The sequence below is a fragment of the Punica granatum genome, chromosome 1 (assembly GCF_007655135.1).
Source record: "Punica granatum isolate Tunisia-2019 chromosome 1, ASM765513v2, whole genome shotgun sequence".
Classification (NCBI taxonomy): Eukaryota; Viridiplantae; Streptophyta; class Magnoliopsida; order Myrtales; family Lythraceae; genus Punica; species Punica granatum.
Genome location: NC_045127.1, coordinates 9,750,633 through 9,759,844, shown reverse-complemented (window position 1 = coordinate 9,759,844; position 9,212 = coordinate 9,750,633). Strand labels below are relative to the sequence as shown.

Below are 9,212 nucleotides of genomic sequence, written 5' to 3'. Positions count from 1 at the left end.
ATTTACCGCTTTCTTTTACTTACGGTTCATTTACTTTCCGTACATTTATTTCCTACACATACATTGCATATCATACTAGCTTTAGATTCCGATGGGTCGCGTCCCACGACCGATATTAGGAAACACCGGTTAGATAGGGGTTCCGAGTAAGGGTACGTCGCACGGTTGGACCGTCGATTAGGCCCCCAAAGATCCCTCCCCGATTTTAAGGAATTGATACCCTTGAGTCGGGAGCCCCTATCCTTCCGTAGCATGGTCCCTGTAGCACTAAAACCATGCATTCTGCAGGAGCTCCATGCATACCATCCTGATTTCTGCGATAGTCTTTAGAGTCGACCTGCGCGCCGTTTTGAGTCCTTTTCGTTTTGAGAGACATTTACCTTGTAACATTAATTAAGCCGTGGACATTTATATTTTCGCAAGCATGCATCATGTAAATTTTCACACTTAGGATGCCATTCGCATTAATGAGTCTTAAGTCGATCTTCCTTTCATCTTGGTAAGGGATGCCGCACTCGTTCTCCTGTCCGCGCCTCGACAGAGTCACACCGCCACTCGAGGAGATTGCCCGCATATGAACGACGCTGCGCCCGGTCGACCGCCACTATATCGTTGCATTCGTAGGAGATATTCCCTTGCTGGCCACCCGACGCGTCGATTGGAATTTCCTCGAGGCCGCCATCACATTTTGGAACCCAAGTCGTGCCGTCTTCGACATACAGGGTACTGAGCTCACGCCGACCATTGAGGAGTACCGGACACTCATCGGTCAAACTGCAGTTGTCCACAACATTGTGGAACGCAACTTCCACACTGCCCGATCAACCCTAGTCTCACGCCTACTCGGGGTTCCGACGACTCGTTTGAATGTTGAACTCGCATACTCCAGCATCACGGAGATAGAAATCGAGAAACTTCTCCTTTTTATTGAGTCCCGAGCACACAAGGTCCAAGGGGATTTTCTTCGAAAGGATTTATGTCATGCTCTTTTACTACTAATTTTCGGGACCCTCTTATTCCCTCGCTCGCATGGTCTCATCGACGCGACCTTGGCCAGCGTTGTCCTCCGAGTGGTCGGAGGGCGCAGTTACGAGGTAGCCCTTGTAGCTGAGACCGTTCGGTCCCTCGACCGTGTTTTGAGAACATGCGACCGAAGAATAAGAGGATCCCCCATCCTTTTACAAATTTGGTTTCAAAGCCACGCAAACCCCTTCGGTCTAGTGCGCCCGGTTATGTATTTTAATGGCTCGGAGTCGATTATTTCTCGATTGCTCTCCCTCATGCGCGTTGAAGAACGCAAGATCTCCGAGTGGATGAAGGTTTTTCGCGAATACCGCCTAAGGGCTTCAAGTGGTGTGCTGCGTGGATGCCACCCGAACCCATGGCCCTTAGATGTTCTGATTTTAATGGAGTCCCACTCGTAAGTCATGCGGGGTCTACCACTTATTTTCCAGCGCGAGTAGTGAGGCAGCTCGGTGGCCTACAGATAGTCCCGGAGGATACGGCACGGACTAAATTCGAACATATTTGGCGGGAGGATCAAACATCCGTGGATCGCCAAAATAGCATCCAATAGGTCTTGGCCGCATGGCGAACAATGGTTCCTGAGCGCCTGTACTTCCCCGAGCATTCGACCCATGAGGAACGAGATTTTTAGGCTACAGAGGAGTACATCCTTCGCTTTTATCGATGGGGTCTAGCAACCCACGAGGATCTCGCCAACTCTCCACAAGACAAAGATGACGAACCATCCGGGGCACCTCCCACCCCAAGTGTAGCCATCCAAGCGGAGCTCGCTAACCTCAGGGCCGAGAGAGATTATCTTCGCCGGGAAATTGCAGAGAAAGACGAGCAGCTTGTCGATCAGCGCCAATTACAGGGGGAGAGAGAGAGCCCGCCATTGACGACCTTCTCGAGCTTCGTCGGACTCATCCATGCTTTTCCTTTTCTATCTCATAAGCTTCTAATTGATTCCCTAGCTTTTGATCATTGCCGACTTGATGTTTCTCTTGCTTGTTCTTGCTGGTTTGGCTCCGTTCTAATGTCAAGGAGTGATCAGTGAAGGGAAAAAAAACTGCAACAATATGATAGAACTTGGTTCCATGATTCCTTTGTATTTAAGTCTCTGATGATTTCTGATCTCAATTCTTCTCCTTTAGCCTTATTTGAAACTCCTTCAATATCTAACAATCAAAGATTGATGCTTTTCGAAATTGTTTATACGAGAAGTGATGAGGAAGACTTTTGATCCGATTTTATTAAGCTGAGAATAGGGTTTCGAAACAAAATTTACTTTGATGTTTACATGAAGATTTACCTGTATTTTCGCCCACCGCAGCTAAGTCTAAGATGTGATTGCTTAGCGGATAGTGGGATTGAGTAATTAAGCCATGTGTTTGATTTGATAATATGGCTGGAATTCATATATATATATATACACACTACGCAATTTTGATATTTGGAAAAGGGAAGATATGTGTTTTGATGAGTTTTAATGTTTTTGGACTACCTAATATGTTATACTGAGTTGTCTTGACGAAATAATTTATGTTGGTTAGGGCAAGTTCTATTGATGATATCCTTTTAATATATTCTTGAAAGACTGTGAGTTCCCCTGAAATCCAACTCTTTTAAGTATTATGTTCAATCTTTATTTAGATGCATGTTTGGTGAGATATGAAAGCCCTTATTAGAATATAGTTTTTATCTATCGTTGACCTTTAGCTTTTCTTGATTGAATCTCAAGTGGTGGGGAGTTCTTGTTCTTGACTTTATTCTGCTTGGTTTAATTGATTTGGTGTATTTAATATACATGTCTGAGTTTCTTATCATTGGGTTGTGCAAATTAGTAGATTTCACTTCTAGTGGGTTAGTCAATGTGATCTGAATGACTATGATGATTGGATCTTTATGGAATTTATTGGGATTGCAACTGGGTGGTTGTGTTCTGTAAATTATTCCTTGTGGTTGACTTTACTTAATCTTGTTTCTTTAATTTCAGGGTGTGTGGTGTGTGCTAAGTTTTATCACCGATGACCGAAAAGATGAAATTGAGTGAAAGAATTGAGAGCAAAGGATTATAAAGGAAAGATAAAGTTTGGCGGTGGAGATTGATGAATTTAAGTTGGTATGTGGGGAAAGTAAGAATTGAAAGGAGCATGAAAACAATTGACTCTCTTTGTTTTGATTGCTTTGAGGTTCTTTTCGATGTAGGGGCATATTATTCATGGATGGTGATACTTGAGATGAAAGTTGTTGAGCGTCTAGTATTGCTTGAAATTGAGGTTAAATTCCTTGTTGAATGATGTTACCTGCTTTTATTTTTTTAGTATTTAAAACTTTGGGACATGTGAATTATGAATAATTTATTTTTGTTCAAGTTAAGTCTTGTTGCAAATCTGTAATTTTAGGGGGAATAAATGGACTGTCAAAGGGCATGATTGTGGATACAATTATGTGATATTTGTTTATAATTTGGTTTCTTGTTATATTAATTATTGATAGGGATTGAGGAGACTAAGAGGCTTTGCATCCCGATGACTCCAGTGGGTGAAGTATATTTTTGGGAACTTTCAGTGAGTACTCTATTCTCTTGTGAAATGATGTATTATGGTTATATAAATTATTTAAGAATAATATTGTGATAGTTAGATTAAAGAATCAGTCTTGCTATGTTATGTGAAAGGATTTGATAGATATTGCTTTTTTTTTTGTTGTTTCACTTTGACTTGAGATATGCAGTATGACTATGTATGTTGATTGTGTATGAGATATGTCATGATAATGTGATACATTTGTAATATGATTGTGATTGTGCTTATGTATATTGATATTGTTTGATTATAGCCATGGGACCGCTGGATCCGGCGGAATAGAAAAAGGGGCCCGAACGGCCGATGTTTTCGGCGAGATAGAAAAAGGAGCTTGAATGGCCACTAGACCCGGCATAATAGAAAAAAGGACCCAAACAGCCGTTGGACCCAGCGGAATAAATAATCAAGCTTGAACGGACCGCTGGACCCGACAAAATAGAAAATGGGGCGCGAACGGCTGCTGGCGCCAAAAACTTAATTCGCTACGAATATATAAAGATAAGCGCGAATTCTACAAGCAAGTGCATTGGGTCAGATAAAATAATATAGTGATGAATAAAGTGTCGATCCCACGAGGATTAACTAAGTATTAAACCTATATTAGATTCTATTGTTATCTAGGCAATCAAATTGAGAGAATTAACTAATTAACTACTAATCAACCTAAATTATCACAAAGAGCAGAAAGAGAACTGTATGAAAATATTTCAATTGAAAGTGGAAAAAAACAGAATCCACCTAGTTTCACTAATCAGATTGCCATCATGTTATATAGATTAATAGATATGTGGTTATTCAAGTGAGTTTATCAAGCCTTCAAAATTAAAGTCTTATACCCCTAATTAATCAATCAGCTCCATCATCTCTAATTAATAGTGGACTCTAAATTACAATCATACACCTTCCAGTGCTATGATTGTCTAATACCCTAAATTAATTATCCCTAATGTCTTAGCGAATAACTAACTAGAAACATTGCATTAATTCCTGGATAATCTCTAATTAAACTAATTAACGTAGCTTTCACATTTAACTAATTAGTCTAATCAAGAATTCCTAACAAACCCTATATCAACTCTCGTATCAATAGTGTTTCTAACAATTATAACCAATTAAGAATTATGATTGAAATTATAGGAATTGCAATCATGAATCATCTACACATCTATTAATCCTATAACATGGCTATAATCATCATATTAACTACCTAGGGCTTCATCATATTCCCACAAGAGAATCTTAGAATATCATGGAATTGAAAACACAATTATAATTCAAAGGAGTCATTGCAATAGAATTCATATTCAGTAGTAAACTCAAGATATTGTAATTGCATAAAACGATTAATAGTTCAGAAATCAACAATTTAATAAATTAACATTGAATTCTAAATAAAAAACTCAAAAATTCCTTCGAGTAATAGTCTCTTCCACAATGCTTTGCTTCAAATCAATTAATCCAGGTGACGGCTCCATAACAAAACTCTCTCCATGACTCTCTAGGTTAAAAAAATGGTAAAAGATAGCTAAAAAAGGGTCCTTCTAATCTCCTCAGATGGTGTATTTTTTTTTTTCAAAACAAAGAAAGATTTCCAAAAGATATAGGCTGGCTCTCAAATATGGCGAAAGCTGGCAGTGTACATCCGTGTTTGGCCAGCCTAGATGATTTAGCTTCCTTCAAATTGCGTAAAACTCTTCAATATTGTTCGTAATTCCATCTAAGTCCTCAAATACCTACAATATCAAACTACGCATAATTAAGCACCAACTTCTATATAAAATTAATAATAATTTAACTTGAATTGTACAATAAAATATGAGTATAATATGCCCTTATCACCGATGAAATAGAAAAAAGGGGTCGAACGAATACAAATTGAATTCAACTCTTACCGCCAAAGGTTAATAGGTGTCCCCCGCTTATGAGATATGGGTATTAGGAGTTGAGAATGATATAAGTAAGATGTGCGGGGTCATTGTACCGTCTTAACTTGTCAAAAGGAAATGTGACCCTATGGCTATATTATTTGACTAGTGTTGTGCATTGTTTGTTCGGATTGATTAGATGGGTGTGATGATTGTTGAGCTTGTTGGAATATGTTCTTATACTTGAATATGGTTGGGATGCTAGAGTTTGATATGTCGAGTGATTGTGTACTGATTTGCTAAGGAACGCTAAATGAATGGATGTTTGATGTTTATGCGTCGTTGGATATTAAAGAAATTATTGGAAGAGTTGTGTGTATTTGTTAGCAAGTCTTAAATTTAGTTGCTATATTTATATAATTATTATTATAGTTTATATATATATATATACACGGCATATGTGTACGGGTAAGTTGATCGTTGCATTGGATATGATTGTATTATTTATTTGAATAGTTGATTGTTTTCCATTAAATATTTATTTAATAATAATTCATTTTACTTTGGAATATAGTACTTACTGTGATGGAGAAATCGAGAAGACCATATGATAGTTCTAGAATATAATTAAAGGCTGTTGGACTGAAATTATAGAGTCATTTCGTGCTTAGTTTTCTGAGTCATTTTTGCACTAAATAGGGTCAAATAAGATGTCATTGGAAAGCCTTAGAAGTCTAGTTTTCAATGCATCAAACTGTTCGTAATTTGGAGTTCTTTAGGAAAAGTTATTGTCATTTTCGTGAGTTGTGTCGAGAGAATCTGAGAAGATAGAATTAGAGTTAATGGGGGTGTCTAGGGAAGGTAAAAAGTCCTTGTGTCGTTGTTCTATAAATAGGATGATCGTGTAAGGATGTGAAGCAAGTCATCTTTGAAGTAATCAAGTAATATTCTAGAGTAACTCATTCTTTGAGTTGTTCTTTTTTGACTTCGAATAATTTAGGTGGATTCCTAAGGTTCTTCGGGTTGTTCGCTCGTTATTTTGGGAGCTTGGCCCTCTCTTCTCTCCTTACCGCCATTACACAATGATACAGCTCACACACTGCATATATTTTTCAGATGAGTTAGAAGCTAAATTAGCAGCACATGAGAACCTTTTTAGACATCAGGGATAAGCTTGGAGGACTAGGTAGGAACTTTAGTTATTTGATAAGTATTCTTTTTGTATAGAATGTGTTTGAAAATGTTACGACCTGAAACTCTTGTTGGATTACAGATGCGGGTGAGGATAAGTAATCTCCTGATAAGTGTATATATATATACACACATATTAGAGGTTGCGGGATTGGTTATATATATTTTGGAGTTTATGGAAAGCAAGTTTTACATGACTAGTTTATGTGATAACGGATATTGAGGAAATATAAGAGAAACTCTGCTGAAATTTCGGATCATGATAATACGCCAGAATAGAATGGAAAAAATTTCATCATTTTACTCCATTTCCTCATATAGAGACATTTATATGAGTTAGAAAGAGTATTCTATTTGGGAGAAAATTTCTTTACAACGTAATGGAATGGTCATTCCTTCAAAAAACTTAAGGAATACCCATTCCATCATTCCTACTAAGTTTTACATGTATCTATATTATCTTTTAGTTTTATATATCTAAACATATAATGTATAAAATGATATCATGAAAAATAAGTTCATCTAATTAAATTTAATTCATTTTCTCTAATTCAATTTAAAAATAACTAATTTTCTCTTAATATAATTATATTCGCTATACAATAATTCATTACATTCCATTCTATTCCGACGTACCAAACGTTTTAGGGAAGGTCACGTAAATGGCATGTGCCGGTCAAAGCTTAAGCTCGTTTGACTTTGGGATGTGTGCCATACTCGTTGAAGTCGATCCTGACTTTGATTTATGTGCTTTTTCAACTGAGCTGAAGTGCAATTCCAATTGTCAAATCCAAACTTTAGTTCGGTGAGTACCCGTGGCAAAATAGCTCGAAAAAATGTGTCATATTCGATTTCATACAAAATTTACAAGTTCGTGCGTCAAAGCTGTCCAGAAGTTCATTGTTTGCACATAGTCTGAAGAACAACTTGTATCTCACTCCCCGAGTGCAACCTTTGGGTAAGCCATACGTTGTTTCAAAGGTAACTCGATCCCGGATGCCAAAGATGTGGAAAGCCTGCGTCTTTGTTTCCGATTGACAGTGGCATTGTCCTCCGAAATTGTCAAAATGCTGCTCTGTCGCGCTGTTCAGGAGTCTAACTTGCAAAAATCACAACTTCTCAACCGTATGAATCGAAGTCGATTCAATGAACTTCCTTCAGAAAATGTTAACTCGCCAATTGAAGTCCATCAGGGCCACTCCATAGCAGAAGCAGTGTGTCAATCACTGTCATGATTTTCGTTCCTCTACCGTTCTTGGTTGAGTCTGTCAAGATTGCACTTTTCTTCGCCAAATAGGGTCATGCTTTCCTCATGAGCATGAAATGGCCTTCCTAGTCCACCTCCAATGTCGGCCTTACTTGGGCTCGAGCTCTCGGGCCAAAATAGGATGTATATTAGTTGTGCATTATCATGCATACATACATATGTATGTATATGTATTAACATATGAGTGCATATGCATCTCTATTTATGGTTTTACTTGTCATTAGTCTCGTGAATAGCTACTTGTTGAGCATGTCCAAGTCCAACCACGTATTAGTTTAGGGAAGCCCTCGGATCTTCCTACCAGTGCTGTTGGATGCTCTGGCTCTCATCACCAGTCTCAAGGAAAGGTAGCCTGGTGTTGACCCTCACGTCCAACTACATTTCAGTTTTGGCGTTGTCTGCTGCACGGGGAACTAGTCCGATTGTCCCATAGTCCACAGCTTCAATTCAAGGATTCTTCCAGAGAACGGCATTCCTGGGCGACACCAAAGAACTTGTTTCTCTTGGTGTTGATTCCTTGGTGGATCGGCTCCCTTGCCACAACCTAATGAAGGTTAGCATTGAGATGCTTGATTCGGGTTGTGGACCTACACTGACAGGGACGTAACCGTCCCACGGCTTGGAATTCTTCCGTACAAATCCACCTGGCCGACCATGAGGAATATGTTCTCAGGGGGGCTGTCCAGGGGAGAGCCAAATCTATTCCTGCCCATGGTCCATTCCAAGTAGGGCCATCTACATAAGCTTACTGCATTGCCACTGCCAATGCCAACAAGGTTCAAACATGAGGCATCAAGGAGATAGTTAATTCGTTGGATAGCTATCAGATTCAACCGAAGTTGTCATCATAAGATGAGTAATTACCTCGAACTAAAACAAGGCCATGCTGCTTACTCAGGAATTCTTTTTGTAATCTTACCTTGTTATGTGGTGTTATGCGTTACGAGGACGTCCAAATGATTTGCAGTGGATGAGAGTATGACCCTTTAACTATGTCTATTGTAAAATCGACATACTTAACAAATGATGAGGACCTTCCAAAAAAAAGGTCATAACAGTTTCCTCCACACCACATAATGGTTTCCACACACACAATAACTAACAAATGATTTGCAGCGGATGAAAGTACAATCCTTTAAGTATGTCGATTGTGGGCCACAATGTTGCCTAGTGGCAAAACTCTTGATGGTTCTTCAACAACGTGGCATTGGGAACAAATGATCACGAATGATTCGGTCTAAGTTATGGTTTAATTAATTGGCGGATCCATTGACGTGTTTTTTTAGGAGTCAATTA

The 9,212-nt window shown here is 38.7% G+C and overlaps 1 non-coding gene across 1 annotated transcript; it reads left to right on the top strand.

The window, feature by feature from the left end:
- Positions 1-2,053: 2,053 nt before the first annotated feature.
- Positions 2,054-2,134, top strand: LOC116193394. The gene has a single exon (XR_004154301.1). It is a non-coding gene; the product is annotated as a small nucleolar RNA Z199 (small nucleolar RNA).
- The last annotated feature ends 7,078 nt before the right edge of the window (positions 2,135-9,212 follow it).